Genomic DNA, 24,693 nt, shown 5'->3' on the forward strand with positions numbered 1-24,693 from the left:
TAACCCATGCTTCTCCACACGGAACGTCATTGTCACCTCTGGCACTCCAGTATCTTTTCGATGTCCATCTATAATTTTACACTGTCCTCCTCACATTTTATCATGCTTCCAAGTTTTATATCTTCTGTAAACTTGAAAATTGTCCTCTGCACACCAAAATCTAGACGATTGGTGTGAATTGAATTGAACTGAATTTATTGCCTCGTGTACCAAGGTACAGTGAAAAGCTTTGTCTTGAGAGCAATATAGGCAGATCACATAGTTAAATAGCATTGATAAGTAACTAATAGGTAAACAGCAGCAAAACAAAAACACAGGTACAGGCAACAATTTCGAAGCTAACCCTGGGGAATTTCACTACAAACCTTCCACCAGCCTAAAACATTTTCACTTAACTCATTATATCCCTTATCCCCTTTTGTATCCATGTTGTTACTGTCCTGTTAATTCCACAAGCTAGTACTTTTCAATCAAGACTGTTGCATGTCACTGCAATGAACACCTTTGAAAGTCCAAGTGCAGCACGTCAATAGCACTACCCTCATCAATACACTCTTTTACCTCTCCAAAAAACTTAGTTTGCTAAACATGATTTTTCCATAAGAGATCCATTTTGCTGTTTGTAATTAACCCATATTTTCGCATGTGAGTATTAATTCTATCCCAAATAATTGCTACAAGAAGCCTTCTTGGCACTGAAGTTAAACTGACTGCTCTGTAATTGTTGTGCTTATGTGCTTGTGTTCAACCTTGTGGCTCAGTGGTGAGCATTGCTGTCTCACTAACCTTGTTCCTGATGAGGGGCTTATGCCAGAAACGTCGATTTACCAGCTCCTCAGATGCTACCTGACCTGCTGTGCTTTTCCAGCAACACACACTCGACCGACAGCACCAGCGACCCAGGTTCATTTCCACCCATGGGCAATTCAGTGTGTGGAGTTTGCACATTCTCCCTGTGCCTGCATGGGTTTCTTCTGGGTACTCCAGTTTCTTCCCACAGTCCAAAGTGTGCAGATTAGGTGGATTGGCCAGGCCAAATTGTCCATAGGATCCAGGGATGTGCAGCCTTGGTGGATTGGCCATGGGAAATGCAGGGTTACAGGGATAGGGTAGGATGGGTGTCTAGGGGATGCTTTTCGCGGGGGGGGGGGGGGGTTGGTGTGAATTCAATGGGCTGAATACCTTACTTCCTCACTGTAGGGATTCTATGATTCTGTGATTCCAGTTGCAATTCTCAGTTCTCTGAAATTATCCCTAAACCTCGGAAAAATTGACAAATTATTGTTTGTGCCCTTATAATTTTCACTTTCCGTTTCAATATCATTGGAAGTTCCTTACCAGGTCTGGTGCCTTATCAGCTTTTAAATAACAGAAGCCTATTCAATACTTGCTTATTATCAGTTTTAAATATTTCCAGTGACTGAGCTTCATACTCTCCTGTGCACACTTTTTTCCTAAGCTTAATCACTTTTCTTTTAGCCAGGGTGTTCTGCATTTTTTGTCTTACCTTTCCCTTTTGTGGAACTGTACCTTAACTGTCCTCAGCCCATTTCTTCTTTGAAGATAACATGGACACGTTTCAAGGTATCACTGTTTATTTCTCCATGTTCTTTAGCTTCCATGTCCTTCTTTACAGTAAATACTGACATATACTCATTTAGTATCTTGCCTATCTCCTGTGGTTCCGCACATAAATAGTCTTTTCGATCATTAAGGCCTGATTGTCTCCCTAGGTACTGTTTTGCCCTTAACGTATTAGTTGAATCTCTTTGGATTCCCTCAATTCTGTTTTCCAAAGCTATCTCGCTTCCTTTTTTCCCTCCTGATTTACCACGAGTATGCTTATACTGCCTTTATACTCCTTAAGGCATTCACTCAATTCCAGCTGTCTATATCTACCATATGCCCCCTTTTTCTTGAACAGAGCCTCAATTTCTCTAGTCACCCAGCATTCCTCACACCTACTTACCTTGCCCTTCACATTCCAGAACTTTGTGGGAAGCTAGGGAAGTGAATTCTGGGCCCCTTGCTGAGATATTTATATCATAGCTAGCCACGGGTCAGGTGCTGGAAGACTGGAGGATGGCTATTGTGGTGCCATTTTTTAAGAAAGATGGTAAGGAAAAGCCAGGGAACTATAGACCAGTGAGCCCCTCAGTGGTGGTGGGTACATTGTTGGAGGGGATTCTGGGGAAAAGGATCTATATATATTTGGAAAGGCAAAGGACTGATAAGGGATAACCAAATATAGCTTTGTTCGTGGGAAATCGTGTCTCGCCAACTTGATTGAGATTTTTGAAGAGATGACAAAGAAGATTGAAGGAAGCATGGTAGATGTTGTCTATATGGACGAGGTTCCTCATGGTAGACTGGTTAGCAAAGTTAGATCACATAGAATCCAAGGAGACCTAGCTTTTTGGATATAAAATTGGCTTGAAGATAGGAAAGAGAGGGTGGTGGTGGAGGGTTTTTTTTTGGACTGGAGGCCTGTGACCACCAGTGTATTGCAAGGAATAGTGCTGGGTCCACTGCTTTTTGTCATTCTTATAAATGATTTGGATGTGAATATAGGAGGAAGGGGGTGGGGGGTGTGGGGTGTGGAATGGTGGGATTTCAAGACTGGAAGCATATTTTTATGCAGAAAGATTTAGAAAAGGATCGAGAGGCAATTTGTTTTACAGTGGTTCATGAAGAATAAGAAGTGGATGAGACCACAGTTGAAACATTAAAGAACATGTAGCTAAGTACGTGAATAGGAAATGTTTGGAGTGGTATGGGCCAGGTGAGGGCAGCTGGGACTAGTTTGGGATTATGGTCAGCATGGACTGGTTGGACCGAAGGGTTTGTTTCTGTGCTGTATCACTCCATGACTCTCTGGTGGTGAAATGGACAGTGAAGAGTACCTTGATCAGATGGGGAGTTTAATTTAGATTTGAGGTGTCACATTTTGGTAAGGCAAAGCAGGGCAGGGCTTACACACTTAATTGTAGAGTCCTCCAGAGAGTTGCCAATCAAAGAGATCTTAGGGTGCAAGTTTAAAGTTCCTTGAAGGTAGAGTCACAGGTTAGATAGGGTTGTGAAGAAGGTATTTGATGCACTTCCCTTTATTATTAAGTGCATTGAGGAAATGGGATGTCATATTGCAGCTGCACAAGACATCAATTAACCCACTTTTGGAATACTGCATTCAGTTTTGGTCTCTCTGCTATAGGAAAGATGTTCAACTTGAGAAGGTTCAGAAAAAATTTACAAGGATATTGTTAGGGTTGGAGAGTTAGAGCTATAGAGAGAGACTGAGTATGCTGGGGCTATTTGCCCTGGAGGGTCAGAGACTAATGGTTGCCTTAGAGATTTTTAAATCATGAGGGGCATGGATAAGGTTAATAGCCAACGTCTTCTTCCCAGGGTAGGGGAGTCCAGAACTAAAGGGCATAGGTGAGAGGGGAAAGATTTAAATGATATAATGGGCAACATTTTAAGCATGTTTGGAATAAGGTGCCAGAGGAAGTGGTGATGGCTGGTACAATTGTAACATTTAAAAGGCATCTGGATGAGTATATGAATAGGAAAGGGTTAGAGAGATATGGGCCAAATGCTGCCAAATGGGACTTGATTAATTTAGGATATCTGGTCGGCATGGCTGAGTTGGACTGAAGGGCCTGTTTCCGTGCTGTGTCTCTATGATTCTGTTACTGTTAATTTTAACATTCTCACATTATGTTTTGATTTCTTTTGCCTTTCTAATTACCTTTGTGGAATGGATCTCACTGTATGTTCCATTTTAAAATGGAACTGTTTTCCTACTTTACAACAATGACTATAGTTAATAAATCATTTCAATGACTACTCAGAACTGAGATATTTGGAGACTGTGAAAGACTTGATTGCAAGTTTGTTCCTTCTCATTGCAGTTAGCATAAAAAAGATTATTGTTTATTGAATAATATGGACAGTATTGTTATTTGCCTTGGCTTTAATATCTACAAAATGCTTCCCTGCACTCTGCTTCTTCACTTCATCTTGAAGATTCTCCTTAAAATCCAACTTCAGTTAAACTTTTTAATCATTCCTTTTGCATTCTCTTTTGTTCTTCAACATTTCATTGAAACACTTTTCAACGTTTTAAAGATATATGCAGGCAAGATTTTTTTTAAAAAACACTGTAGAATTGGTGCTTTTTTAAAAATTAAAATGGATATCATACTACGTTTCAGGAACTGGTATCGATAAACTAGATCTCCCTGCTCATCCCAGAAATCTCTATGTATTTGTTGAAGACCCAAATCTGCTGTTAGGTTCAGGGAATTAGTTCACTTCCTGAGCCTCCTGAACTCTGACCTCAAAAAAGATAGCTTAGAAAGAGATAAAAAGTAAACATACTTAACAAGTGCAATTATAAGGAACTGTTCAGTTAAAAAAAAATGCATGTTTATCCAAACCGTATCATTATTATTTTTAATCTTATTAGTATTTAATTTGTGTCCTTGCAGTGTTTGATTCCAGAAAAGCAATTACTAAAATATATTACTGCAACAAATCTTAACTTAACCATACTTCTATTTACAAAGCTAAACATTCGAAGCATGCAACTCCGAACTCATCCCCCACCATCCCAATGATTATGTGCTGATGTGAAATATCCTCTACTTATATATAATTATCTGTAATTGATATACAGTTAGAGTGGTGGATATGGCAGAGAAGAAGCCTGTATACTTGGAAAGGCTTTTATGTGGAAAATTTATATCTGATCTACCAATGAAGTTTTTTTATTGATTTATTGTCACGTATACCGAAGTACAGTGAAAAGCTTTCTTTATGAGCAGTACAGGCAGATCACAGTAAGCAAGAATGTACAGATCAGAGGCTGTAAAAAGACTTAGACAGAGGCATATAGGTTACATTGCACGAGGCGAGATCAACGTTAGCAAGATCAACATTATTTGAGGCTAGCGAGTCCACTCATCAGTCTAATAACAGCCGGGGAGAAGGTATTCCTGAAATTGCTGGTGTCTCTGTCCAGGCTTCTGTATCTTTTGTCTGATGGAAGAGGTTGTAGGAGATCATTACCAGGGTGTAATGGGTCTTTGATGTTGTCAGCCTTTCCGCAGTTGCAAGCCATGTAAATGGAATCCATGGATGGAAGTTTGGCTTCTGTGATGGTCTGGGCTGTGCACAACTCCTGTAGTTTCTTACGGTCCTGGACAGAGCAGTTGTGCAGAAAATGCTTATTAATTAAAGCATGCCCATGTACATTTCTGAAATCCTAAGATAGAATTTTTAGCTTGGGTTAAACATGGGGGTCAGTTGCATTGCTGATGTGACAGCACCATCCCACCTTGGGTCAGTTTCATGGAGGGGAGGTGGGGGTTGTAGCATTACTCACCCACGAGTGTCAGGTAGCCAGCTGAAATAGGTAAATGCCTATTAAAGCATCAGCGACGCGACCATCTGCCTGGAGGCTGCCTCATCATGGCAGACTGGTGAACCAGTACTACAGGTGGCACACAGTTATGCCTATCTAATTAGCCAATTTGGAGAAAATGCTAGCAACACATTTACAAGGGTTGACCATTATTTGATCCTGATGCAGGGTTCTACCCCCAAAGGGTACAATCCTGCGCCTGTTTAATTAATAAGTATGCAAAATACTGACGTGCATTTCACTGCACAAATGAATGAGGCTGTTGCTGGATGGAACTGAGAGTTATGTTGTAAGCACATGCACTTGGGGGAGGGGAGGAACTCATTAAACAATCTGAAACAAAAGGTTTGCTTTGGAAAACAATGGTCAGTAATAGTTATTGCATTGTTCACGTTCAAGTAGTTTTATATTTCACTCTTGAAAGTTTCTGACTGTCTACTCTATCTATTCCTCTGATCATCTTATAAACCTCTATCAAGTCACCCCTCATCCTTCGCCGTTCCAACGAGAAAAGGCCGAGAACTCTCAACCTATCCTCGTACGACCTACACTCCATTCCAGGCAACATTCTGGTAAATCTTCTCTGCACCCTCTCCAAAGCTTCCACATCTTTCCTAAAGTGAGGCGACCAGAACTGCACACAGTACTCCAAATGTGGCCTAACCAAAGTCCTGTACAGCTGCAACATCACCTCACGACTCTTGAATTCAATCCCTCTGCTAATGAACGATAATACTCCATAGGCCTTCTTACAAACTCTATCCACCTGAGTGGCAACCTTCAAAGATCTATGTACATAGACCCCAAGATCCCTCTGTTCCTCCACCTGACCAAGAACCCTACCATTAACCCTGTATTCCGCATTCTTATTTGTTCTTCCAAAATGGACAACTTCACACTTGGCAGGGTTGAACTCCATCTGCCACTCCTCAGCCCAGCTCTGCATCATATCTAAGTCCCTCTGCAGCCGACAACAGCCCTCCTCACTGTCCACAACTCCACCTATCTTCGTATCATCTGCAAATTTACTGACCCACCCTTCGACTCCCTCATCTAAGTCATTAATAAAAATTACAAACAGCAGAGGACCCAGAACTGATCCCTGCGGAACTCCACTTGTAACTGGACTCCATGCTGAATATTTACCATCTACTACCACTCTCTGACTTCGACCGGTTAGCCAGTTTTCTATCCAATTGGCCAAATTTCCCTCTATCCCATGCCTCCTGACTTTCCGCATAAGCCTACCATGGGGAACCTTATCAAATGCCTTACTAAAATCCATGTACACTACATCCACTGCTCTACCCTCATCCACATGCTTGGTCACCTCCTCGAAGAATTCAATAAGACTTGTAAGGCAAGACCTACCCTTCACAAATCCGTGCTGGCTGTCCCTAATCAAGCAGTGCCGTTCCAGATACTCGTAAATCCTATCCCTCAGTACCCTTTCCATTACTTTGCCTACCACAGAAGTAAGACTAACTGGCCTGTAATTCCCGGGGTTATCCCTATTCCCTTTTTTGAACAGGGGCACAACATTCGCTACTCTCCAGTCCCCTGGTACCACCCCCGTTGCCAGTGAAGACGAGAAGATCATTGCCAACGGTACTGCAATTTCCTCTCTTGCTTCCCACATAATCCTAGGATATATCCCGTCAGGCCCGGGGGACTTGTCTATCCTCAAGTTGTTCAAAATGTCCAACACATCTTCCTTCCTAACAGATATCTCTTCTAGCTTATCAGTCCGTTTCACACTCTCCTCTTCAACAATACAGTCCCTCTCGTTCGTAAATACTGAAGAGAAGTACTTGTTCAAGACCTCTCCTATCTCTTCCGACTCAATACACAGTCTCCCACCACTGTCCTTGATCGGACCTACCCTCGTTCTCGTCATTCTCAGGTTTCTCACATACGCATAGAATGCCTTGGGGTTATCCTTGATCCTATCCGCCAGGGATTTTTCATGCCCTCTCTTAGCTCTCCTAATCCCTTTCTTCAGGTCCCTTCTGGCTATCCTGTATCCCTCCACTGCTCTGTCTGAACCTTGTTTCCTCAACCTTATGTAAGCCTCCTTCTTCCTCTTTACTAGACATTCAACCTCCCTCGTCAACCAAGGCTCCCTCACACGACCATTTCTTTCCTGCCTGATCGGTACATACATATCAAGGACACGTCGTATCTGCTCCTTGAAAAAGTCCCACATTTCCACCACATCCTTCCCTGACAGCCTATGCTCCCAACGTATGCTCCTCAAATCCTGTCTTACAGCATCGTAATTTCCCTTCCCCCAATTGTAAAAACTTCCTTGTTGTGTGCACCTATCTCTCTCCATAACCAAGGTGAAAGTCACAGAATTGTGGTCGCCATCACCAAAATGTTCACCCACTAACAAGCCCACCACTTGTCCCGGTTCGTTACCGAGTACCAAATCCAATATGGCCTCCCCTCTGGTTGGACAATCTACATACTGCGTTAGAAAAGCTTCCTGGACACACTGCACAAACACCGCCCCATCCAATCTACTTGATCTAAAGAGCTTCCAATCAATATTTGGGAAGTTGAAGTCGCCCATGACTACGACCCTGTGGCTTCTGCACCTTTCCAAAATCTGTTTCCCAATCTGTTTCTCCACATCTCTGCTGCTATTGGGGGGCCTATAATAAACACCCAACAAGGTGACTGCACCTTTCCTATTTCTGACTTCAGCCCATACTACCTCCAGAGGCAGATCTCCCTCAAACTTCCTTTCTGCAGCCGTTATACCATTTCTAATTAGCAATGCCACCCCCCCTCCTTTTTTACCACCCTCCCTAATCTTACTGAAACATTTCTGAAACAGAGTGTTACAAGGGGACATAAATTTAAGGTGAAGGGTGGAAGGTATAGGGGAGATGTCAGGGGTGGGTTCTTCACCCAGAGAGTGGTGGGGGCATGGAATGCGCTGCCCGTGGGAGTGGTAGAGTCAGATTCATTGGCGACCTTTAAGCGGCATTTGGATAGGTACATGGATGGGTGCTTAATCTAGGATAGAAGTTCGGCACAACATCGTGGGCCGAAGGGCCTGTTCTGTGCTGTATTGTTCTATTTCTATTGTTCTACCATTTACTAGCCACGTTCATGTCGTACTGCAGAATGGAGAGCACTCACGACATTGGCTAACATTGGGTGTAGAAGCTAAGAACTTTAATTTGTTCAGTAACAATGGTAAGTTTCAAAAGGCTTTCTAATGGTTTTATTTGAAGATTTAGAATGACTTAGCCTGTGTGGGCTAGTGAAAAATATTTGTCTCCTTAGCAAGAAGTCGAATGTCAAGTCTTGTCGAAGTAGCTGGCAATAAATTTAAAAGATAATTTCAGCTGAACAATATATCTTCACAGAAATTAATTGCAGAAGAATAATTTTAATTATTTTAGTTGTTGTGTTTAAATAGGCTATGAGTTAAATTCAGTCACATAATAGAATTCAGTACCAGAAAGTGAAGAAGCAGATGTTTGTGTGAGATATTTATAGTGGAAATGATTTCCAGTTTGATGTCGAGTAATATAAGGCGATGGTATGTATTTTATGTTGGAAAAGGAAGTCTGGTTTGTTAGTCGTGCAACAGTACACTTTTCATAAAAGAATATATAGCACATATTGTGTTGGTTGGCAGGAGCAATGTTTCAGTATTAACCATGTCCAGTTTCTTGGCTTGAATTCTTGGTTCCACATCAATAGGATCCAGGTTTAGGATAATTTGTTTATATGGCCAGAAGCTAAGTTGCAAAAAAATTCTTCATTTGTGACAATAGCAGTTGGCATCATTCTGAACTCTTTGATTGTGCCATGGCTTGCTAATAATTGCTTTTACCTGTTGTGCAAACATTAGCGAATGATATACTGCTTAAAAATAAATTGTTTAAAAGGTGTATTTTGTATGTTCTGAGATTTAAAGTCTTTGGAAGTTTCAAGTTACGAACTTATCAAGTGTTGTATTTGAAATGGAGTCTTGCTGTATTTAAAGTGTAGCTTGTCTTCCTGTTTATTCAATCCTGTAAATGTCCATTCCTAATGGGCTAGTTTATAGGGTTGACCATCTCAGCTTTTGTTTCATGTCATCTTCATTAAGGACCATACAATACAGATATTCCTAGTTTCAACCACATTCGTCTTCCAATGGCGTTAAAATGAGATCTTTCTGACACTGCTGATCTGGCTTCAATTTTAGATTTAGTGTGATTTGTGCACATTTATCAAAAGGTTCATTTGATAAGTCATGCATCAAGAAGCATACCGTTATTCATTGAACATTACCACATCCACTATGAGTGTCAGCAAAGCTGTGTGTGAATTAACCTAAGTGCATAGTTAATTAGGAGCTGAAATGTGATGAATAGGTTTACTGGCCTGATAGTGTTGTGCCAGAATCTGCAGTAGTGGTGAGGGAGTTGCACACCTTTGCTCTTCTTGCTGTTCAACGTGGGCAGTCAAAAAAAAATCCTATTTTAGAATATGACAGATTCTCTTCCAAGACACTTGTTTATATCAGTATACATGTAGGTAGTCCATGCTGTATTTCTGACATTCTACAATTAAGCTTCTTCCAAACTCTTTAGAATTAATGTGTTCCAGGTCTAGATACAGTATCATGCATGTGAGGTACATATGAATAATAGGTATTCATTGTACTTAGCATATTCTATTCCAGAAAACAAGTTTAGGATCCAAGGTTAGGAATGCAACCTAATCTCTGTCTAAGCGATTTTTTTTAAAGAAAAGTTATTTTAATTTAGCATACTGTATTTTAGGAGCATGTAAGGTGTATTAAACAAAGAATAACTACAATTTAAAAGAAAACAAAAATATTTAGTGGAGCATCTTTCTATAAACTGTTCACAGGTTTCAATACTTTTCCATCAAATTCAGTTTAAGCATTAATTGTTCATTGATCAGTGAGTTTACTTTTCACATAACTGGAAATTGAACACATCTGTTTTTCATCTTATTGTGACAACTCTTGCAAATGAAAGCAAAGTAGCATAAAGTTACTCAATTTCTTAGCTCATATTACTTTACCCATCATTTTTATTGTCCAAGTTAAAGGGATCTTTTCACTTTTATTTTGTTCTGTTAGTTCATTCCCAGGTGAAAAATCAAACTGAAAACTTGTAAGACGATACAATTTTCTGTCAAAGGTCTTTAAAGTATCCAGGTTGCATAACTACAGATCTTGCCATATACCTAGAGATCTGATATTATAACATCAGCTGAAACATCCCCAAGCAGCAGTTAAGTAATGGTAACAGATTGAAGAATACAAACAATTTCAAGTTTTTGATAATTGACAGGCAAGTATGTTTTCTCCAAAACCTACTGCACCTTCAGACATTTAAAAACATTTTACAACCAATGAAGTACTTTAAAACTGTACTCATTGCTGTAATGCAAGTGTGGCAAGCAATTTGCACATTCACACCTGTAAACATGAATTAAATAAATGACCAGTTTGTCTGTTTGAATAGTGTAAACTAAGGATAAATGTTATCCTAGACACTTAAGATTAAACACCTTCCCTTGAAAGTCAGAATAACATGACATTATTATCCTACTTTTACTGGTTTAAAAACAGCACCTGTTTCAAACCTGATGATTCCAGCAGACACAATCTGCACAATTGATTATCCTATATTCTCTGGTCAAGAAAATCTGAGGGTGGTCCAATCATTGCTGTATTTTTGAGAATTCCACTTAATTAACATTTGTATGCCAGTAAATATTGGCAAAAGGCAGATCTACCTCATAGAATATGAGTTCCCTGATTGTGCCTGTTAATCTGGTCTAGTTGGGGACCCCCTCGCTGACAGGTTAAAAACAGGAATGTCAGACAACCTGACCCTTGAGAGCTGAGTCTGAGAGAGCTGGATCAGTGTCAAGGACTTTACATGTAAAAATAAATGGTGCCTTGTTGGCAGGATACTGGCATCTGGAATTGTTTTAGTGTCAATGGGAGTAAAGCATGCTTCTGAAGAAGTTTGCTCACCCTAGTTGTCTTTGAGTTGGGGTTAAGCATTTCTGGCATCATGCCATAATTTGGGAAGGTTGACTCTTTTAATCTTGCTGTCAAAGACTGGGCCCAGTATATGGAAAGAATGCCTTTTTTTCAGGCAAATGACATTGGGACAGATGAAAAGCAATGAATAATTCTCCTGACAGTTAGTGGATCTGCAGTTTTTTCACTTATTAGGAGCTTAACTTTCCCTGAGGAAACAGATTCTAAAATCTTTCAAGGTTTGATGGATTTTGTTAAGGAATATTACAATCCCAAGTCTCTTCTAGTTGTGAGATTTATCATTTTTACTCAATAATTCGAGAACAAGTGGAATCCATAATCTGGATTTTTGATTGGGTTAAGACTGGCAGAGACATGTAACTTTGGTTTAATGAGATACTGAGAGACCATTTGGTATGTGGGATTAGTGATGTACCCATGCAAAGGTGCCTCCTAGCTGAAGCCCAACTGAACATTAAACAGCAACCACAGCTGGCTTTGTCATAGGAAAGTGCGGCAAATTAAGCCTATGAGTCACAGGGTATTCTGAAGGAAGTGGACACCCTTCCCAATCGACTGAGCTTGGGGATCACCACTATAAGCGAAGGTAATTGCATTGCCTCACTCAGGACCTATCCAGAACAGAGGGACTCTAGGTCAGCCCACAGTAAAACACCAAAACAAAACCAAGCCTCATCCAAATGGTTAAAATTTTCTCCAGGATCTGGGCCAGCAAACCATTCCAGTTGCTGCCAGTATGTGGACTTGAAAAAGCAAAAGAGTCCCACTCGATTTAAGTTGAACAAGAGAACTCATAGACCTGTATCCCAGAGAGTGTGCACTCTGGGAAGTCAACCTAGGTCGGATTTGGAACAGTTAAATTGTTTAGCAACATCCAAATCAGAACCAATCAAAATAAATTTCTGATTACAGGTAAATGGTCACCCAGTTCTAATGGAGGCTGATACCAGCAGAGCCATTTCAGTGATCACAGAACCAGTCTTTAACAAAATTTGCTCTTGACTCCACCCCTTAGATTTGTGCAAGACATTGACTAGGCTGAGAACCTATATCAGGAAGCCTTTACAGATTAAGAATACAAATTTGCATCCAGTCCTGGCAAAACTGAGATAGCTGGTCATGAAGGGGGAAACCAAAGAGTCATTACAACCAGAATTGAAACCTCTTTGGACCTGGTGAGACCGGATCACTGTAGAGGATGGCATATTATTATGGGAGCAAGAGTGACTGCCCCAAACAAAGGTTTCACAAGATACTGGTTAATCTTCTCCAAGGTCATCCAGAGGTTTCCAAAATGTGAGATCTTGGTGAGAAGTTATCTCTGGTGGCCAGGATTGGATGCAGACATAGCTGCATTGTGTAGCATGTCTAGAGAGCCAGCAGGGACACATATTACTGTCAGCAGCTCCTCCACATTCGTGGGAATGGCCAGGTAAACCCTGGATTTGGTTACACGTCGACTGTGCAAGTCATTTTGTTGGCTCATTGTTCTTTGCTGTTGTGGATGTCCCCTCAGAGTGGTTGGACCTGCACAGAGTTAATTTGTCAAACACGGGAAGACAATTGAAAAGCCACACACTGACTCCCAGAAGTGTTGGTCACAGATAATGGGACATCATTTTCTAGCAGGCAATTTGACTATTTCCTAAAGTTGAGTGGCTTTCAACAGGTAAGGAAAGCCTATTCCATCCATCCTTCAATGGTCTAGCAGAAAGAGCAGTCAAACCTTGAAGGCAGGCTTAAAGAAACAGCCGACAACGTCACTAGATACCAAACTGTCCCAGTTCCTATTTGATTATAGGACCACCCAATGTGCGGCTACGGGGACAGGGGGTGGGGTGACCCTGTTGGTGAGGAATGATATTCAGTCCCTTGCGAGGGGGGAGAATGTAGAATCAGGAAATGTAGAGTCAGTATGGATAGAGCTGAGAAATTCTAAGGGTAGAAAGACCCTAATGGGAGCTATCTACAGGTTCCCAAACAGTAGTCTGGATGTAGGGTGTAAGTTGAATGAGGAATTGAAATTGGCCCGTCGCAAAAGTATTACTGCAGTTTTTATGGGGGATTGCAAGATGCAGGTAGACTGGAAGAATCAGGATGGTACTGGACCACAAGAAAGAGTTTGTGGAGTGCCTCCGAGATGGATTCTTAGAACAGCTTGTACTGGAGCCAACCAGGGAGAAGCCAATTCTGGATCTGGTGTTGTGCAACAAACTGGATTTGATCAGGGACTTCGAAATAAAGGAGCCATTAGGAGGTAGTGACCATAATATGATAATTTTTAATCTGCAATTTGAGAAGGAGAAGGGAGAATCGGAAGTGTCAGTATTTGCAGTTGATCAAAGGGAACTATGGAGCTATGAGAGAGGAGCTGGCCAAAGTTCAATGGTTCATTACCCTAGCAGGGATGGCAGTGGAGCAACAATGGCAGGTATTTCTGGATATAATGCAGAATGTGCAAGATTAGATCATTCCAAATAGGAAGAAAGATCCTAAGGAGAGACCAGGGCGGCCATGGCTGACAAGGGAGGTTAAGGACCGTATAAAGATAAAAGAGAAGAAGTATAACGTAGCAAAGATGAGCAGGAAGCCAGAGGACTGGGAAACTTTTAAAGAGCAACAGAGGATAACTTAAAAAGGCAATTCGCAGAGAAAAAAATGAGGTACGAAGACAAACTGGCCAAAAACATAAAGGAGGATAATGAAAGCTTTTTTAGGTATGTGAATAGTTTTAAAAAAAGGTTAAGACTAAAATTGGGCCCTTGAAGACAGAAACGGGTGAATTTATTATGGGGAACAAGGAAATGGCAGAAGAGTTGATCTGTCTTCACTGGGGAAGACACATGCAATCTCCCAGATGTAATAGTGGCTGAAGGACCTAGGGTAATGAATGAACTGAAGGGAATTTATATTAGGCAAGAAATGATGTTGGAGAGACCGTTAGGTCTGAAGGCTGATAAGTCCCTGGGACTTGATGGTCTGCATCCCAGGGTACTTAAAGACATAGCTCTAGAAATCGTGGACGTATTGGTAATCATTTTCCAATGTTCTATTGATTCAGGATCAATTCCTGCAGATTGGAGGGTGGCTAATGTCCCACTTTTCAAGAAGGGAGGGAGAGAGGAAACAGGGAATTATAGACCAGTTAGTCTGATGTCAGTGATTGGAAAGATGCTGGAGTCAATTATAAAAGATAAAGTTACGACTCAATTGGATAGCAGTAACAGGATATCAGAGTCAGCATGGATTTACAAAGGTGAAATTGTGCTTGTCTAATCTTCTGGAATTTTTTGAGGATGTAACTATGAAGATGGACAAGGGAGAGACAATAGACATAGTGTACCTGGACTTTCAGAAAACCTTTGCTAAAGTCCCACGTAGGAGATTAGTGAGCAAAATTAGGACACATGGTATTGGGGGCAAAATACTGACTTGGATTGAAAATTGGCCGGCTGACAGGAAGCGAAGAGTAGTGATAAACGGGTCCCTTTTGGAATGGCAGACGGTGACCAGTGGGGTACCACAAGGTTCGGTGCTTGGACTGCTGCTGTTCACAATATACGTTAATAATATAGATGAAGGCATTTAAAACTAATATTAGCAAATTTGCTGATGACGCAAAGCTGGGTGGCAGGGTGAAATGTGAAGCGGATATTATGAGAATACAGAGTGACTTGGACAGGCTAGGTGAGTGGATGGATGCATGGCAGATGCAGTTTAATGTGGATAAATGTGTGGTTATCCACTTTGGTGGCAAGAAAAGGAAGGCAGATTACTATCTAAATGGAGTCAAGTTAGGTAAAGGGAACATACAACGAGATCTAGGTGTTCTTGTACATCAGTCAATGAAAGCAAGCATGCAGGTACAGCAGGCAATGAGGAAAGCTAATGGCATGCTGACCTTCAAAACAAGAGGAATTGAGTATAGGAGCAAAGAAGTCCTTCTGCAGCTGTACAAGGCCCTGGTGAGACCGCAATTGGAGTATTGTGTGCAGTTTTGGTCTCCAAATTTGAGGAAGGATATTCTGGCTATTGAGGGAGTGCGGCATAGGTTCACTAGGTCAGTTCCCGGAATGGTGGGACTATCATATGTTGAAAGATTGGAGTGCTTGAGCTTGTATACACTTGAGTTTAGAAGGTTGAGAGGGGATCTGATTGAGACATATAAGATTATTAAAGTATTGGGCACTCTGGAGGCAGGAAGCGTGTTTCCCTTGATGTGTGAGTCCAGAACCAGAGGACACAGTTTTAAAAATAAGGAGTAGGCCATTTAGAACAGAGTTGAGGAGAAACCTCTTCACCGAGAGAGTGGTGGATGTATGGAATGCTCTGCCCCAGAAGGCAGTGGAGGCCAAGTCTCTGGATATTTTCAAGAAAGAGATGAATAGAACTCTTAAAGATAGTGGAATTAAGAGTTATGGAGATAAGGCAGGAACAGGATACTGATAGTGGATGATCAGCCATGATCATATTGAATGGTGGTGCTGGCTCGAAGGGCCAAATGACCTACTCCTGCACCTATTATCTATTGTTTATTGTCACAGCTCTAGCAGAGTTACTGATGGGGAAAATACTCTGCACCAGGTTAAATCTGATTCTCCCACACCTATGGGATTTGGGAAAGGGGCAAATTGCATCAGGAATGCCATTGCCGGACACAAGACTCCACTAACTGAGTGACACAGTTTACTTTGGGGGTAAGGTTGTAGCAACCACAGGAGTGGTCCTGCATTTGTAAGAGGCATGATTGCGTGAGGTCAGGTCCAGTGACGTATAAAATTCGGGTAGGTGCAACGGGGTAGAACAAATATTTGGACCATTTGACAGCTGCAAACTCGCAAATGGGCCAGGAGCAAAACATGCCCGGCTCCTCTGAACAATCAAAAAGGCTGGCAGTACACATGTGTTTTCCTGCTCTATTGAAGAGACCTCAGAATCTGAGATGGACACAATGGATGTCACTGCCTTGAAGCCTTTGCTGCCTGAAGAAGAGAGGGAATTTCTTCCAGGATGCTCCGGAAGGAAAGGGCGAGCTACTGTGTGTTACACCCTGCCTGGATCCAAGGCTGAGTCTGAGGAACCTGACCCGGTGCTAAAATACCCCAGTAGAAGCTACAAAAAAAATGAACCGGCCTGTGTCCTTGGACTTGAGGGAGAGGGATTCAGTGATTGTAACGAGGTCAACCAGATAGACATTATAGAACGAGTTCCCTGATTGGGGCTTTTAGTCTGGGTCAATCATGGAGTCCTGGCTGAGAGATAAGAACAGGAGTGCCAGACATCCTGGCACTCTTAGAACTGCCTCTAAGGGAATTGGATCAAAGACTTTGCACATGTGAATTAAAAGTGAGTTGGTAAAGGGATACTGCCATCTCTTAGAGGAATAGAAGATCTATCTAACTTTGGAGGTTGAACATCAATGACTTGAGATGAGCAGATATTACTGCACTGATTATAGAGTCAGAAGAGGCACTGCAAGAAATTGTAAATAAGGTGAAAGCAAGAACTGTGGAAGAATAAATATGGCAAAGACAATGGTGACAAATAGAGGAACCCAGAATTAAAAATTGGTAAATGAAAGACATGGAACAAGTAAAAAAGTTGTGCGATCTGAAGGCAAACTGAGATAGTGACAGTTTTATCAAAATGAAGCGTATGATATTATCAAGTAAATTGAACATTAATCTTAAGAGATGAAGCTGAGAAATTTTGTCATCAATGTTATATGCATCACAGACATGGACAACAAAGAGACTTGATAAACATTTGAGATGTGGCTATGTGGGAGTTTGCTCAAAACATAAGTAAAGCCTCCATAGAACTGTTTTCTCATTAGAGAGAGAAGACTGATGATGAGTTTAACCTGAGGATTACCATGCGTCAGGCGAAAAACAATGTCGAGAAGGCAGGACCTTCTTCATGCCTCAGCTGGTGTGGTAATTGAACTCAAGATGTTGCAATCACTCTGCTTCATTAACCAGCCATTCAGCCAACAGAGCTAACCAACGCCCTGTTTCTTTCCAAATATCCAACATAGCAGAAGGCTCAGAAAGAAATGCTGGAACTGGTTAGAGCAAAGAGGAAGTTTAGTAAGCAATACTAAGGAGAGAAAAACCCAATACTTTGGTCACGTGCTGGATCAGATGGTAGAGATAATTATCACAAAGAAATATCAATGCAAAATGTCAAAGAAAAATGACAAAAATAGTAAAATGAATGCAGATGATTTACATGGAATATGTAAGGGGAGCAGTGAACAGAAAAAGGTGGAGACACAGCAGTCAACAGTCTGGCTTATGACACCAATGAACATATTGATATGTATTTTGCTCCACATATTACTGCTGGTTCTGTAGTCCTGTCTCTTCATTCAGCTTGGTGATATAAAGAAACTTATCTTAAAAAAAATGACGTGTCATGCATGTAACGTTTAAAGTTACCCAAACTAAATTACTCCAGTTTAGCTGCTCATCAGTATTAGCAGAATCATTGCAGTCTTTAAACACCAGTGTATAATGTAGAATTATCATTTGCAAACTCCATAATTACCAATTTAACATTATTTTGTAGGATATTTACCATGTCTTTGCCACTTTCGTTTCTTTCAGATTAAGTTTTGCTTTACAACAGATAATTGGTTTGAAACAAATTATTGTTTTTGGTTTAGTTTCATTGATATCAGTAATGTAATCTAAGATGATCTTTGAACCCTTTATTTATGGTAAGTCTCCAACTGAGTTATTTTAATACTAAAAAATGATTCATTGTATTATGTTTTGCAGGTTGCATTTAAATATGAGAGTCCTCCTAGTTTATAACACCGAGTATTTTGGAAGTTTGTAACAATAAAGTCCTCATGAGAGCAATTTGAGTTAATATATTTGCATTGTTAAATCTCAATTGCTCTTAAGTCATCTGTGTGTTCACTCAGTTAATGGGATACTGGAATTGTAAAGAAATCAAGGGCAGTTCGCAAGGCTAATGATCAGGGTGTAAATATGTCAATATTTATGCTGAAGTGTTTCAGTTGGAATTGAGTATAGTCCCTTTCAGGGTCTGACCTATTTGATGAAGCACCCAAACATTTCAAGTTAACGTCTGATGATGAAGCACCTCAAGAATAGATGTGAAGAGGCAGATAAGAGAGTTGGCAGGAGAATCTGCAGTTTATTTAATGGATTAAACCAAGCATTACTTAATTCATCTCTGATGCTGTCAGACTCAGTCTGCATAAAGCTGCTGCAAATTAAAAAAAGAACATAGAGCAAACATTTGCTGAGTCTTGTCCTTTTTCTTTAGTGTAGATGTCCACTTGAAATATTTTGTTCTCCTTCCTTTGCAAAATAAAATTACAAACTGCATTGACCAGATTTTTATTTTGAAATAGTATGACTCAGAAGGAAGATTTTTTCATCCTGTTTAATTTATACTAGGTCATTCAAAGCAATCCAGCTGGTCTCACTCCCCTGTACTTGCCCTATAATCCTTGGAACTTTTTCATTTTCAAGTATTTATCCAATTGGCATGAAGGAATTTAAAAACAAACAAAAGAATATTAAATTCAAGGCATTGAGGCAACAGAATGCTGATCAGTTGGGTCAGCAGTTATGCTCAAGAAAAGATTGGTGCAGGATGGATTAAACAATTCAAAGTTTTGGGTGACCTGATCAGGACAGCATCAGAGATTTCGAGGCTGACAAAGATGTGTAAAGATTTTGGTAACAAATTAAAGTGAGGACAGAACCAGATGATATTGAGGTGGAATTAAGCTTTGTGATGCAGAGGATACCTGACTAGAAACTGCGCTCAGGATCCAATTGCAAAAAGTTGAAATTGCAATCAGTCTGAGGTTGTGGTTGAGAAGGGGATTAGAGTCAATTATGAGGTTAAAGATTTATTCTGGGGCTAAAAATGATAGTTTTGGTCTTTAAAAATATGTCATAATATTTCTCAGCAAAGGTGCTTGTTCTGACAAGATTTGTACAGTTCTAAGAAATGCTGTGTAATAATAGGATTCTAAAGAACAGCAACGCAATTCCCACAATATATGTAGTGTAACTGATTTTAAATCTAATTGACTTGAAACCCTCCGATAACACTGCCTTTTTAACTGGAATGCACAGTATTACTGTGAGCTTGAATTTAATCACAGACTCATTTCTCAGGCTATGTAGCATTTATTTGTCAATTTATCTTTGCCTCTAAGAACTGACATTTGATAAAACTGTGCAGATTTAGTAACACAAACAAATTTACAATTCATGGTGATAAACTGTAGTTATATTCAAAGTGTTCTGTTGTTAGATTATTTCCTTTTCCCCATAGGAAGTGTACTTGTCTTTCCCCCAAAGGGAAACGACACATCAAACTTGATTTTCTGAGAAAGAACATAAACCTGCATAAGAGTGCTTCAACCTGTTCTAAAGGAGTGCCTCCAGATAAAACAACATATAGAACAGTACTGCTATTAAAACACACAGAAGATTATATTCTGATTTGTCTGTCCTTGTAGTCACAGACAAAGGCAGAGACAAAATGTCAACCTATTCCTTCAATTATTGGCTGACCTTTCTCTTTAGATCTTTCCGCCCTACTTTTGCTCTCAAATGAAATGTCATGTTACTGTTTTTATTGTCCATGTTATGGTTATTTTTGTATGTCACTTTTGTGCGAGGAAGTTAATCTGTACACAGACAATTTGCAGCAATTTTAAAAGCGCAGGTCAACTTTGAGTAATTCTGACAGCTTCACTAATCATATTAAATGCAATCTCCAAACACATTTTGAATACATAATTAATCTATTGTATGATGGTGCTAATGTATTGGTCAAGGGCAATTTCTTCATGCATCATTTGCCATATGTTTGAGTGGCAACCGGTGTGTTGTACCAGCTATAACAATTCCGTGCACCAGTTACTAAATCTCATTTGTCACACCTCCAATATTTGCAACCCCATCTAGAAATCAATATAAATGTGTTTGTTGGGAAGGACAACGATTTTGTTAAACATATGCTAATTGCATGCAAATTGCTAATTGGGTTTCACTTCTGTTTAAAACTAATCAATGAGATCCTGTGGTAGATTATCATGAATAAGATATGTTGTGACACTGCAATGCAATTGTTTTTCAAAGATTTTTAAAAGCACTCTTAAATGCTTGTGTCGTGAGATTTTCTAGAAAGGACTGTAATAGTTGATTCTTGAATTAAGAAGCATAAACATCGCTTTAGAAACATTAACAATTACATGGAGTCTTGTGCAGAAGAATTGGTGCTTGCATTTTTAAGTCAGCTGTTTATTTGGGCATTAAGATCGATGTTAAGATCCATTTCTTCGACTGCCTCCTGATAAGGCATAAGTGTTTTAAAATACTTTATTATGCTGTAATTTCCAAAAGCAGTGAAATAATGGAGAGTCAACATTAACAGTTCGAACCCAGTGACCCTTCTTCAGAACAGAATGCTGTTAATGTTAACTCTTTTGTCTCCACATATTGCCAGACCTGCTGAGTTACCCCAGCAATTTTAATTCATATATGTTTCAGATCTCCAGCACCTGCAATTCTTTGTTTTACTTAAGTAAAGGAGAATGCTTGTATAAATTGCACTTGTGGAATCTGTTTTATCAGTGTGCGTATCTAAATATCCAGTATCTGGGGAAAGACTTAATTGAAGACTTCGGCATTAACTGAATAGTTAACATTTAAATCCACGTGTAATTTTCTTTCAGCCAATATGTGCTATGATGAATGGATGTGTAAGCAAATAGGCAACACTGGTTTGGATTGTAGATGAACCCCTAGTAGAAGTCCTAGAAACATGGAAACAAAATCATGGTAAAGTAGTCAATTCTGTCTAGCTTTTAAAGAGGAAGAAGGGATGTTCAAGAATAGGGGATCCAGAAAAGTGTGTTGCAGCTACATAGTCAGAAAGATGGTAGTGTCATACAGCACAGCAACAGACCCTTCAAGCCAACCAGTCCATGCCCAATCTGGCTCATATCCATCCAAACCTTTCCGAATCATGCACTTATCTAAATATCTTTTAAATGTTGTAAGTGCCCACATGCACCATTTCCTCAGCAAGTTCATTCCACACGCAAACCATCCTGTGTGTGAAAAAAAAATTTGCCCCGCATTTTTTTTTTAAGTCTCTCTCCTCTCAACTTGAAATATACCACAATCCTACGGAAAAGACACCAACCATTAACCCCATTTATACCCATCTTTATCACTCTGTGTAAGGTTACCTCTCAACATCCTATGTTCCAGTGAAAGAAGTTACAACCCATCCAGCCTTTCTTGATAACTCAAACCTTCCATTCCTGGCAGCGCCCTGGTAAATCTCTTCTGAACCCTATCCCAGAAGTTGCTTCATCAATGTCCTGTGCAACCACAACACGACCTCCCAACTCCAGTTAGAACGACAAACACATTTATTTCATTTCACTGAAGGCAAATGTTTACTAATCTCCATTGTTAATAAAATTTTATGCAACAAGTTGCCCCAACAGCTGACTTATGTTGGGAAAATAAAACTATATGTACTAGGTTCAAGCAGCAGGTCTTAACTTTCTAGTTGTGGATGACTGCACCAAAAGGGATAGCCTGCAAGTGGAATTTCAGGGCTGAAACTGTGTTACATTCTTTGATAAACTTGAGCAAAGTCACAAAACCTGAGGCATGACACGGCCTTACCAGGAAATGTTAAGATTGGGGATGGATGAACAAACCTGAAAATATCAACTAATGCAGTGCAGCATCTGTGGTGTTGCTCTTGGTAAATTGATTTGGAAGATAACTTGTGATACTTGATGCGCCTCATGAGAAAGTTATGCTGTCAGAAGAAGTTATTCAATTGAAGGGCCTCATACCTCAGTCAGACAATTAGTTGAAGTCAGTACCATTGATTGGAATCAACCCAATAAAATTGTAATCCATTATGCATATTCACAATATAACAGAGTTTAATCTCATTAAATAGTATTTGATCAGTTTGGAAAATAGCTGACAATATTTAGCATAAAGCTTTGTGTTTTTGTCAATGCGACACCAAAAGGAACTCCTAAATGGTCCAGTACAGATTCATTCGATCACTTTCATTGAAGAATTCAATTTAAATGTGTAATGGATGTGCAGTACTGTATTTGCTTTGGTTCCCCTGGATTTTGTCTTCCCTCACAAAATTAACCCACTCTACAGATACCACCTCAAGCTTTTTTGTCTCTACTAACTGCATCTATTTGTCCAAATTTTGTTAGCTGTTCAAAATCCTTGAAGGTGTGGCCTTGCAACTTTGTTCATCTTTCCAACTACGTCCTGTCTAACTGCCTTCAAGCAGCTTCCTTGCTTACCATAACGACTGTAGTCAAAGTCATTAATTACTGTAGCTATAACAGTAGTCATCGTCCATTAATTGTCTATGACGTGCAGTTACTAACATATCAACCATATCATCATTCATTTGTTATTGAGCAATGTTCCCTCTAAGCTGCACAGTCGCTCTCAAGGTCCGAGTATGGTGATTGCATGCCAATGCAGTTCACAGTATTGACTTCACCATGTAGACATTGGAGAACTGTGCAGATCGGTTTGGTGAGAGTGGCCACACTCTCTCTCCTTCTTATCTCTAACAGTACCACAAGAGTATCTTCAGCAATCACTTCTCTTTCAATCCCTGCAAGGTTTTTGTATGGCGTTTTATTTTGCATGTGATAAATATAATTTATAAATTTTCATTTGCCACATCAGCTGCCTACATTAGGACCAACTTTGCATATATGTTGACGGAAGCCAGCCTCTGCCCCTCTGTTTCCTTTTTCATTCTACCCAATCATATCTGTATTGTTAATTGTTTGTCTGACTCCTCTTCTTGAAAATATTGGAATTCCCTCAGTTAAACATCAGACCAATTAAAGTCATAATTTTCAAGCCAATCATAAACTCTGTCTCTCGGCACTAACTGAATTCCTTCCCCAACGCTCTCATCTTATTTTAATGTGTATTGATTGCTACTGATCACATAATATACCTTTAAAACATCTTTTACTTCTACTCCTCTTTAACTCTTCCCTCAGCTTCACTTTTTGTCATTCCTGATAACAGTTTTGTCCTTCCCAATATCATACCTTTTATCATCCATATATTTAATCTCATCCAAAATAGTACTCCTTATGGTTGTGTTGCGTGCAGTTTCATTCAAATCTCACGCTAGTCTTGAGTGACCCTCACAAACTTCATGTACTGTATCCTTTGCCCATACTAAAGATTAATAATCACTTTGTCAATAAAAAGGATCTGCATGAAAGTTCCCATTACTGTATTATTTTCACATTTACTTCACACACTAAGTGCATTGTTAGCTGTTTAAATGACGCAATTGTCAATGTTGTAAACATTTTCTTCTCAGTTTTGGCTGAATTTGTAAACGAAAGATTAACAAATGTAGTAGAACTACCGAACTGTTGTTCTTTTTTAAATAAGAATCTAATTGAAATGCCAATCCAAACAAAATTTATTTTAAAAATCCCTTGAATTTGACAGCACTAATTCTTGTGAAGTACGTCAAATGAGTTTTATTCTTTTTGCCAATAATGAATGACATCAGTGCCCAGCAAGGCTCACATCATGATATTTTGCTGTGCTGACAGAGAAACTTGAGTAACAGGATATAATAGGTTGTTGGGATATTACATTTTAAATTACCAAATCTGTTTCTCTGTGGAGTTGGCTCTTCATGGGTTGTGATGTTAACAGACCTACTGCTTCAGGGTTGGAATCCACACCACTGAGCTATTTGCCTATTTAAGACAAGTGATTGATTTCATGCATTTGTGAAGCAGCATGTTTCTACAAATATATGTTTGTGCCTTTCTGATTTAGGATGTGTTAAGTGAGTCCAAATGTATTTTTAATTTGTGGGCCTCAGCAGAGACCTTTGTATCTACTTCTGTACAGGCAAGATCCCAGAAGACTGGGGAATAGCCAATGTTGTTTCATCATTTGAGAAAGACACCAGGGATAATCCAGGAAATTATAGGCCAATGAGCCTAACGTCAGGGAAATTATTGTAGAACATTCTTAAGGACAGGATTTACTTGCATTCTGACAAGAATGGACCTATTATGGATAGTCACCATGGTTTTATGCAGGGGAGGTCTTGTCTCTCGAGCTTGATTTAAATTTTTTGAAGAAATGAAGAAGATGATTGAGGT

The 24,693-nt window shown here is 39.9% G+C and overlaps 1 protein-coding gene and 1 long non-coding RNA gene across 2 annotated transcripts in view; one reads left to right on the forward strand and one right to left on the reverse strand.

Annotated features, from left to right (window-relative positions):
- Positions 1-24,693, forward strand: part of cox10 (cytochrome c oxidase assembly factor heme A:farnesyltransferase COX10) — a 144,587-nt gene that overhangs the window by 60,718 nt on the left and 59,176 nt on the right. The window lies entirely within an intron of this gene.
- LOC140463893 (uncharacterized) overlaps positions 4,835-24,693 on the reverse strand; it is a 48,107-nt gene continuing 28,248 nt past the window's right edge. Inside the window, exon 3 of the long non-coding RNA XR_011954805.1 lies at positions 4,835-5,200. This is a non-coding gene — a long non-coding RNA (uncharacterized lncRNA). The remainder of the gene's footprint in view (positions 5,201-24,693) is intronic.

Source organism: Chiloscyllium punctatum, chromosome 39, assembly GCF_047496795.1.
Source record: "Chiloscyllium punctatum isolate Juve2018m chromosome 39, sChiPun1.3, whole genome shotgun sequence".
NCBI lineage: Eukaryota > Metazoa > Chordata > Chondrichthyes > Orectolobiformes > Hemiscylliidae > Chiloscyllium > Chiloscyllium punctatum.